At 42.6% G+C, this 10,412-nt stretch overlaps 1 protein-coding gene across 1 annotated transcript in view; it reads right to left on the reverse strand.

Annotated features, from left to right (window-relative positions):
- Positions 1 to 10,401, reverse strand: part of LOC311124607 (large neutral amino acids transporter small subunit 4-like) — a 14,990-nt gene extending 4,589 nt beyond the window's left edge. Inside the window, exon 1 of the mRNA XM_084198721.1 lies at positions 10,268 to 10,401. The gene's annotated coding sequence lies outside the window, so the exon portion shown is untranslated. The remainder of the gene's footprint in view (positions 1 to 10,267) is intronic.
- Positions 10,402 to 10,412: the final 11 nt, after the last annotated feature.

The following is a 10,412-nucleotide window of genomic DNA, read 5'->3' on the forward strand; positions in this document are numbered from 1 at the left end:
TCAAAAAGCACTAATCGCTCAGCACTACTGCAAAGAAAGAAGGGTAGATTTGAGTGAACTCATTTCCACTGAAACTAGAGGTTTAGCCGAGTAAGCAGCTGATTTGTGCTTGGGAAGTGAACAGGATGGGGCTGTGTTGACTAATCAAAAATGTCCCATATTGCAAAATCCTGATGATAGCTCTCAGTAAATGGGGGTCTGACGTTTTTTGGTTAAAAAAAAGTTTATGTGGAAAGCAACCAAAGAGAGCAAATATTGCAGTTTTGGAGATTTCAAATAGATTAGAAAAAAAGGGAAAAGCTTCCATTCCCACTGAAAGGTGACTTCCAAACTGTGTGGCTCAGCGCAGCTTTCAAAACCATGCCATCTCAGTGCGTTTGAGGCAAACACTTGAAGCCCACATCTTGACATTAGATGATGTAATCCAAAATGTAATCCGCTGCTTTTAAGAATGTAACTGTGATCAGATTACTTCTATTTATAAATGTTCTGGGTTGATTACAGTTACTTCATTTTTGTAGTCTGATTACGTAATCCCGGTTACATGTAATCCGTTAGTACCTCATTCTGACCATACAGTAAATGACCAATAACTGCTTGAAGAAAAACAGGGACAGTTTCCCTGTTAGTGTAGGTGGAAAGATCTACCTGTCCTGAGGAGAGAGAGAGGAATAAGGGATTGGTGTAGAGAAGAGGGACAAAGAGGAAAAAAGAGTGGTGAGTAGAGTAGTGACCCCTGAATTGACCTTATTGCTGTTTGTCTGACCTCACACCGTGGACCTATCAGGTATCAGAGAGCAGGGACTGACAGAGGCCGTGCTCAAACACCTCATTTGCACGAACACACACTCTGTTATTTGCACGTGCCTATGGGCACACACACACACACACATCCTGACCTAGTGAGGGAGGGTTTAGCCTCGTAAAATGTGACTTGTCAAAATTGTGAAAGTCTAGTGAGAAGATTTTCCTCCTGTGTATAACTGACAAATATGCATGTTTGCCTGTGGCCAATAGGCATGAAGTCTGTATGCATTAGAAAGTGGCTGTTAGATGTATGTGTATATACATATACAGTGGGGGAAAAAAGTATTTAGTCAGCTACCAATTGTGCAAGTTCTCCCACTTAAAAAGATGAGAGAGGCCTGTAATTTTCATCATAGGTACACGTCAACTATGACAGACAAAATGAAAAAATATTTTCCAGAAATTCACATTGTAGGATTTTTAATGGATTTATTTGCAAATTATGGTGGAAAATAAGTATTTGGTCACCTACAAACAAGCAAGATTTCTGGCTCTCACAGACCGGTAACTTCTTCTTTAAGAGGCTCCTCTGTCCTCCACTCGTTACCTGTATTAATGGCACCTGTTTGAACTTGTTATCAGTATAAAAGACACCTGTCCACAACCTCAAACAGTCACACTCCAAACTCCACTATGGCCAAGACCAAAGAGCTGTCAAAGGACACCAGAAACAAAATTGTAGACCTGCACCAGGCTGGGAAGACTGAATCTGCAATAGGTAAGCAGCTTGGTTTGAAGAAATCAACTGTGGGAGCAATTATTAGGAAATGGAAGACATACAAGACCACTGATAATCTCCCTCAATCTGGGGCTCCACGCAAGATCTCACCCCGTGGGGTCAAAATGATCACAAGAACGGTGAGCAAAAATCCCAGAACCACACGGGGGGACCTAGTGAATGGCCTGCAGAGAGCTGGGACCAAAGTAACAAAGCCTACCATCAGTAACACACTACGCCGCCAGGGACTCAAATCCTGCAGTGCAAGACGTGTCCCCCTGCTTAAGCCAGTACATGTCCAGGCCTGTCTGAAGTTTGCTAGAGTGCATTTGGATGATCCAGAAGAGGATTGGGAGAATGTCATATGGTCAGATGAAACCAAAATATAACTTTTTGGTAAAAACTCAACTCGTCGTGTTTGGAGGACAAAGAATGCTGAGTTGTATCCAAAGAACACCATACCTACTGTGAAGCATGGGGGTGGAAACATCATGCTTTGGGGCTGTTTTTCTGCAAAGGGACCTGGACGACTGATCCATGTAAAGGAAAGAATGAATGGGGCCATGTATCGTGAGATTTTGAGTGAAAACCTCCTTCCATCAGCAAGGGCATTGAAGATGAAACGTGGCTGGGTCTTTCAGCATGACAATGATCCCAAACACACCGCCCGGGCAACGAAGGAGTGGCTTCGTAAGAAGCATTTCAAGGTCCTGGAGTGGCCTAGCCAGTCTCCAGATCTCAACCCCATAGAAAATCTTTGGAGGGAGTTGAAAGTCCGTGTTGCCCAGCGACAGCCCCAAAACATCACTGCTCTAGAGGAGATTTGCATGGAGGAATGGGCCAAAATACCAGCAACAGTGTGTGAAAACCTTGTGAAGACTTACAGAAAACGTTTGACCTGTGTCATTGCCAACAAAGGGTATATAACAAAGTATTGAGAAACTTTTGTTATTGACCAAATACTTATTTTCCACCATAATTTGCAAATAAATTCATTAAAAATCCTACAATGTGATTTTCTGGAGAAAAAAAAATCTAATTTTGTCTGTCATAGTTGACGTGTACCTATGATGAAAATTAGAGGCCTCTCTCATCTTTTTAAGTGGGAGAACTTGCACAATTGGTGGCTGACTAAATACTTTTTTCCCCCCACTGTACATATAAGTACAGATAGAACAATGAGACAGATAATTCACTGGATGTATAAATTTGAAGCATCCGCTTGGCGTTTCCACTCACTACCAAATATGGTAGTGAGAGGAAGCCCAGTGGCTGGTAGTGGGAGAAGATGGAATGAGATGGATTTTGGCCGACATTCTGCTAATTTTCTCATCAATGAAACATTTGATCGCAATTCAGTTTTCTGTTCCCAAAACTAGAATATGTTACGAACAGTGTGGACTAAGTTTTGTAGACTTTACCCTTCGCCAAAAAATGTAAAAATGATGTTGTTTAGAAGGAGTGCAAAGGCGAATGGAGTTAATGCACACGCGCACTTCAGAGAGAAGGCATTCACTAACAGAAATATGCAAATGCATGCTAGAGCGTGCCAATAGGATCTCGCTAGCTCGTGCTTGGCTCTGCGCACCTCCTTGCTTGTTCTGCCCACTATGAGCTCCTGAGTGGCACAGTGGTCTAAGGCGCCGCATCGCAGTGCTAACTGTGCCACTAGAGATCCTGGTTCGATTCCAGGCTCTGTCGCAGCCGGCCGCGACCGGGAGACTCATGGGCGGCGCACAATTGGCCCAGCGTTGTCCAGGGTAGGGGAGGGAATGGCCGGCAGGGATGTAGCTCAGTTGATAGAGCATGGCGTTTGCAACGTCAGGGTTGTGGGTTCGTTTCCCACGGGGGGCCAGTATAATTTTTTTTTTTTTAATAAAATAAAATGTATTCACTAACTGTAAGTCGCTCTGGATAAGAGCGTCTGTTAAATGACTTAAATGTAAATGTAAATGACTCATTTGTTCCCATTTGAAACGACGGGATGTGGTCTATCTTGGTTTAGTTATAAAATCTTTGATATAAGTGTGAAAAATGCCAGTCTATCTGTGACCATGTGTGTCTAGGTAAAGCAGGTTTGACTGAGGGTCTATTACCTCTCTTGAGCACATGCCTGCAGCCAGACTGGGACTCCTGCCAGCTGGGGACAAAAATAGCTGCAGTGGTCAAAGATCCAGTGACACTTAACTACACTAGTACACAACATGGGAACACATCTATATTGCACAGAATATCTGGTTTTACAATGCCTGGAGAAGTGTTTAAAGGGAAAATAACGTAATCTCCAGCACCACCCCAACATCAACATATGAAAACGGCGGGTTTCTATGTTTTGTAGTCACAAAGATAGAAGATACGTTTTTTCCGATGACATCATCCAGAGACACTGATGACATCATCGGGTGTGAATCATGCGATTTTAACCAATTATGAGCAGGCAAAGGTTCAAATCAAATCTAATCTAATTTTATTGGCCACATGCGCCGAATACAACAGGTGTACAGTGAAATGCTTAATACAGCCCTTAACCAACAATGCATTAATTTTTTTATAAAAAAGTAAAATAAAACAACAACAAAAAAAGTGTTGAGAAAAAAAGAAGAACTAAAATAAAATAACAGTAGGGAGGCTATATATACAGGGGGGTACCGTTGCAGAGTCAATGTGCGGGGGCACCGGCTAGTTGAGGTAGTTGAGGTAATATGTACATGTGGGTAGAGTTAAAGTGACTATGCATAAATAATTAACAGAGTAGCAGCAGTGTAAAAATATGGGTTGGGGGTGGGGGTGGGGGGGCAGTGCAAATAGTCCGGGTAGCCATGATTAGCTGTTCAGGAGTCTTATGGCTTGGGGGTAGAAGCTGTTGAGAAGTCTTTTGGACCTAGACTTGGCACTCCGGTACAGCTTGCCGTGCGGTAGCAGAGAGAACAGTCTATGACTAGGGTGGCTGGAGTCTTTGACAATTTTGAGGGCCTTCCTCTGACACCGCCTGGTATAGAGGTCCTGGATGGCAGGAAGCTACTTACTTACTACCACATCTACATGAAATAAGGATTTTGTATCTGGAACGTGCTCATACTGAACCCAAACATGGGAGAGCGTGAGACTTTGACCTCTAACCCCTGACCTCTCTGCTCCTAATGACACAGAAATGTATGATGGGGTATTGAAAACTACCTTTCTGAACCTTCCAATTTAATTTAGGCGGGTATTAAGTAGACCCGGGCCCGGTTCCACGGGTGGGCAAAAGGGGGCTTAGCCCCCTCTCAGTTGAAACTTGTGCCCCCATCAGTTTTAGTTGTATGTCCCTATATAAAAATAGCAAAAAAGTTTAAATGATTGAGTGACAGGTTGGCGCAAAATCTGTATCTCCACTGCGCTGTGTCAGCACAATGGACAGAGTGTGTAGGGGGGCTATAGAAAGTCACTGGGGTGGTTAGTTATGACTCCTTTCGGTTTCCATAAATAGCGGGAAAAACGCATCTCATCTGTGCTAAGTTAAGTGAATAATGTGATACGCCTCCTCCTGTAATATTTTATTTTGATTTATAGGGGCTGGGTCAATTTTAACATTGAAGCTGATTCACTCAACTCTGCCTCACGCCCCACCACTACAGAGTTTAGTTAGCTTCTTAGCTAGCTTGTAAAAAGCATTAGTGTTATTAGCCTTAGCTAGCTCGAAACAGCTAATCTGCCACTGCCCCAATGGATATCAGAAGTTGGCTTCGCCAAAGTACCTAAAGAAAGCCAAAAGGAGGAGAGCGATGAGCAGCAGCATCAAACCACCGAGGCCACCACCAAGCCCAGCAATGATGATGCTGCCGAGCCCCAGCTAGCACCGCGTGCAGGGCCTACCTACCTTTCCACAAGCGCCACCAGGATAATGTCTCCATAGCCCTCCCACCTCCAACTGTTTCTGACGATCTTGGAACAGAGGAGACGGCCAGGTTAGCCTAGAATCCTACCCTAGCCGCAGGTTTTCTACTTAATTGATTACATGGCTCGAATCTGATCCACAGAAGTGTATTGTGCCATATCACAATGTGTTGCTGTACTCATGGCGGCATGATTTTCCATGTTTGAATTGGGCCTATAGGCCTATTTGTTTGGCAAGACAGCTGTGCATGGCTGCATCTCACTGTAGTAGGCTATGTTTTGGCTTTTTGGATCTCCATTCGCCTTTTGATTACTGCGTTTCTTTACTGTTAATGTAACTAGCCTAAATATAGATTGTGTCATGCCTTTATCAATCTGTATTTTGTTTACTAGGCCTACTTGGTACAGTTGTTTTGTTCTGTTCGCATTCGCAGTTGTGTCGGTATTCTAAGCCAAACTGCTTGTTATTCAGTATTTGCCATCATGAATAACTAGGCTACTACTTTCAGCATTTAATTAGCATTATTTTGGTAAGACAGCTTTGTGTACAGCTGCATTCACAAAGGCTGTTTGTAATAGGTGCATTACACTATCCATCTTCTAGCCTCTATTCATTACCAAAATGGCCTTGCTTTAGTGTGTAGGGCAGTGTCCATTGTGCTGATACAGCGCAGCGGAGATCGGCTACTTTAAAAGCACTTAATCAATGGTCTCGGAGTCTCGGCATTTGAACTTTATGTTTATTGTAGTATAGTGCGATAAGCAGAATCCAATATAATTCCAATGCAAGGACCCACAAAAATTGTGCCCCTTCACTGATTTCAACTACCCCCTTGGTCATTTTATCCTGCCGTCGGGTCTGAGGACACCCTCCCCTGTACATTTTGATTGATCTCTCTCGCCTTACTAGATCTTTCTCCATCTCTTTCGTCTGTCTGTCTCTCTGATTCTTTGCACCCCGATGCCCCCCAGCAGAACAGATAAAGTTGTATCTCAACCTTGAAAGGGACAAACAGAGGATGCGCCCCAAATGGCACCCTACTCCCTTTATAGTGCACTATGTAGGGAATAGGGTGCCCATTTGGGACGCATACAGAGAGAAAGCACTTGCCAGACATGAGTCATGTCCACAATGACTGACTGACTGTCTGTCTGGCTGGTCGTGTTATGATCGCTATGACGACGATCACCAACAGGATGTCACCTCACTTCCAACCATCACTCACATGGAGATGGCAGGTAGCCTAGTGGTTAAGAGCGTTGGGCCAGTAACCAAAAGGTCGCTGGTTTGAATCCCCGAGCTAACTAGGTGAAAAATATGTCGATGTGCCCTTTTGCAAGGCACTTAACCCTAGTCGCCCTGGATAAGAGCGTCTGCTAAATGACTAAACAAAAAACAGGGAGATGTGGCTTGATGGTCATACTTTCAACAGTGCTTGATATGGACTGAAATGGGTGCTGGTACTGTTTATATTAGGTGCTGGTATTCTGTCATTCTTAAGCCAGTATTCTATAAGAAGTGCTGGTATTCAAGCCACAGAAAATGTGAGGAGCCTGTACATAGTACTGGTGTGTACTGGCCCGATTCAGGCACTGGTCATAAGCCATTTGTTGTTCAGTGTGCTGGTGGAACCAAAGGAAAAAAGGGGGAAATGGTTTGTCAATGAATTATCTTTCCCTTTAGCAGCAAGATGGCACCGACAGACATGGCAGCGCTGCTTCTAGCTCCTAAGCAGTATTATTATTTTTTGTGTCCTCCACCCAGTACCCTGCCATGAACTTAAGTCACTGTCACTAGCCGGCTACCACCCGGTTACTCAACCCTGCATCTTAGAGACTGCTGACCTATGTACAGAGACATGGAATCACTGGTCACTTTAATAATGGAACACTGGTCATTTTAATAATGTTTACATACTGTATTCTAGTCAATGCCATCCTATTCAACTATTGCTGTATATATACTATTCTATTCTACATACTTTACAGATATACTAAATATTCTATCCACATACTGTCCATAATGTCTATACATCCCATCACATACACTACCGGTCAAAAGTTTTAGAACACCTACTCATTCAAGGGTTTTTATTTATTTTTACTATTTTCTACATTGTAGAATAATAGTGAAGACATCAAAACTATGAAATAACACATATGGAATCATGTAGTAACCAAAAAAGTGTTAAACAAATCCAAATATATTTTATATTTGAGATTCTTCAAATAGCCACCCTTAGCCTTGATAACAGCTTTGCACACTCTTGGCATTCTATCAACCAGCTTCACCTGGAATGCTTTTCCAACAGTGTTGAAGGAGTTCCCACATATGCTGAGCACTTGTTGGCTGCTTTTCCTTCACTCTGCGGTCCGACTCATCCCAAACCATCTCAATGTGGTTGAGGTCGGGGGATTGTGGATGCCAGGTCATCTTATGCAGCACTCCATCACTCTCCTTCTTGTTAAAATAGCCCTTACACAGCCTGGAGGTGTGTTGGGTCATTGTTCTGTTGAAAAACAAATGATAGTCCCACTAAGCCCAAACCAGATAGGAAGGCGTATCGCTGCAGAATGCTGTGGTAGCCATGCTGGTTAAGTGTGCCTTGAATTCTAAATAAATCACAGACAGTGTCACCAGCAAAGCACACCCACACCATAACACCTCCTCCTCCATGCTTTTCGGTGGGAAATACACATGCAGAGCTCATCCGTTCACCCACACCGCATCTCACAAAGACACGGCGGTTGGAACCAGAAATCTCAGATTTGGACTCCAGCCCAAAGGACAAATTTCCACCGGTCTAATGTCCATTGCTCGTGTTTCTTGGCCCAAGCAGGTCTCTTTTTATTATTGGTGTCCTTTAGTAGTGGTTTCTTTGCAGCAATTCGACCATGAAGGCCTGATTCACACAGTCCCCTCTGAACGGTTGATGTTGAGATGTGTTTGTGACTTGAACTCTGTGAAGCATTTATTTGGGCTGCAATTTCTGAGGCTGGTAACTCTAATGAACTTATCCTCTTCAGCAGATGTAACTCTGGGTCTTCCATTCCTGTGGCGGTCCTCATGAGAGCCAGTTTCATCATAGCTCTTGTGGTCTTTGTGACTGCACTTGAAGCAACTTTCAAAGTTCTTGAAATGTTACGTAATGACTGTCCTTCATGTTTTAAAGTAATGATGGACTGTTGTTTCTCTTTGCTTATTTGAGCTTTTCTTGCCATAATATAGACTTGGTCTTTTACCAAATAGGGCTATCTTCTGTATAGGGCTATCTACCTTGTCACAACACAACTGATTGGCTCAAATGCATTAAGAAGGAAAGAAATTCCACAAATTAACTTTTAACAAGGCACACTTGTTAATTGAAATGTATTCCAGGTGACTACCTCATGAAGCTGGATGAGAGAATGCCAAGCGTGTGCAAAGCTGTCATCAAGGCAAAGGGTGGCTATTTGAAGAATCTCAAATATAAAATATATTTGGATTCGTTTAACACTTTTTTGGTTACTACATGTTATTTCATAGTTTTGATGTCTTCACTATTATTCTACAATGTAGAAAATAGTAAAAATAAATAAAAACCCTTGAATGAGTAGGTGTTCTAAAACTTTTGACGGGTAGTGTATATATATTTATACTCCGGACTCCGACATTAATTGTCCTAATATTTATAGATTTCTTAATTCCATTATTTTACTTTTAGATCTGTGTTTTGTTGTGAATTGTTAGATATCACTGCATTGCTGGAGCTAGGAACACAAGCATTTCAATACACCCGCAATAACATCTGCTAAATATGTGTATGTGACCAATAACATTTTATTTGACTTACAAGAGTTGGAAAGCATCATTCTAAGAAATTCAGCAACTTTTGGAGGACAGTTGATAAAGATCTTCTTTACTGGTAAAAGTAATAATAAAGAAGCACTTTTATCAACTTCCACTGTCCTCCCAAGAGTTGCTGAATTTCCTATTCCTGCTTTAGACACCAGCTAAGGCAGAGAGTAAATACACAACATGTTAACACTGGTACCACCATTCACTGGCCATGTCATGTACAGATCAGTCTACTGACATTAACTAACTGTGAAGTGTGTCCAGTGAGAAACAGATGACATGCCATAGAATGTTTGCATAACAACCAAGTCTGTGGCCCTGAGAGACCCTGACTGGTTTGAACACAACACTGGGTGCTGTAGGCTGTTGCTGGCATCATTACATGTTGGTTGATTAGTGCTGTTGGCATGGTTACAGGGTGGTTGATTGGTATGGTTACAGGTGGTTGACTAGTACTAATAATATGGAGTTTAAATGGAAGGTCACAGATCACTTCCTAAAACCAGGGGTGGTAAAACCGCCCCACCTCTCGATCTCTCTCGGTCACTCACTCTCCCTCTCTTTCAGCTGTTTCCCCTCGTGCGGCCTGTGGGTGGACGCGTGTGACCCAGTGTGCGCACTGACAGCTGCGTCCAGGTGTCACCGATGGTGCCACCTTTTATGTGCACATGGCATGGATTACCATATACAAAGTTGACTATAAACAATCTACCGGTCACCCTCCATTATACTATTATTATGACCAAACGACAACTGAAACGTGTCAAGGCCAAATTTGTGATGTATATAATTAGCGCCAAACACAAGTGTCAACATATCAACTGGCTACACAAAAGGCATGCACATTAATAGGTTAACAAATTAAAGACAATGTAAAAGAAGAATGAAAAAGAATGGCGGGAAAAACAAATATACAAGAGAAGTCTTGTGCCATGTGCGTAAAGTGAAATTCCTCTTCCCACAGACACACAAAAGATCAGCAACATTTCTGAACATGCACAAAAAATAATATGGTGGAAATTACTTACTTCAGACGCTAATCCCTGAAATAATTGATATCTATGGTAAATGGTTTATTTCCCTTCTTTTGTGAAAAAAAGCGGGACTGTTTGTCTGTTGCGAACACGTTACAGTCAGTCAGTCACTGTGGGTCTTGTGAAACTTCCCTTTACA

The sequence above is a fragment of the Coregonus lavaretus genome (assembly GCF_964263955.1).
Source record: "Coregonus lavaretus genome assembly, contig: HAP1_SCAFFOLD_4951, whole genome shotgun sequence".
Lineage (NCBI taxonomy): Eukaryota > Metazoa > Chordata > Actinopteri > Salmoniformes > Salmonidae > Coregonus > Coregonus lavaretus.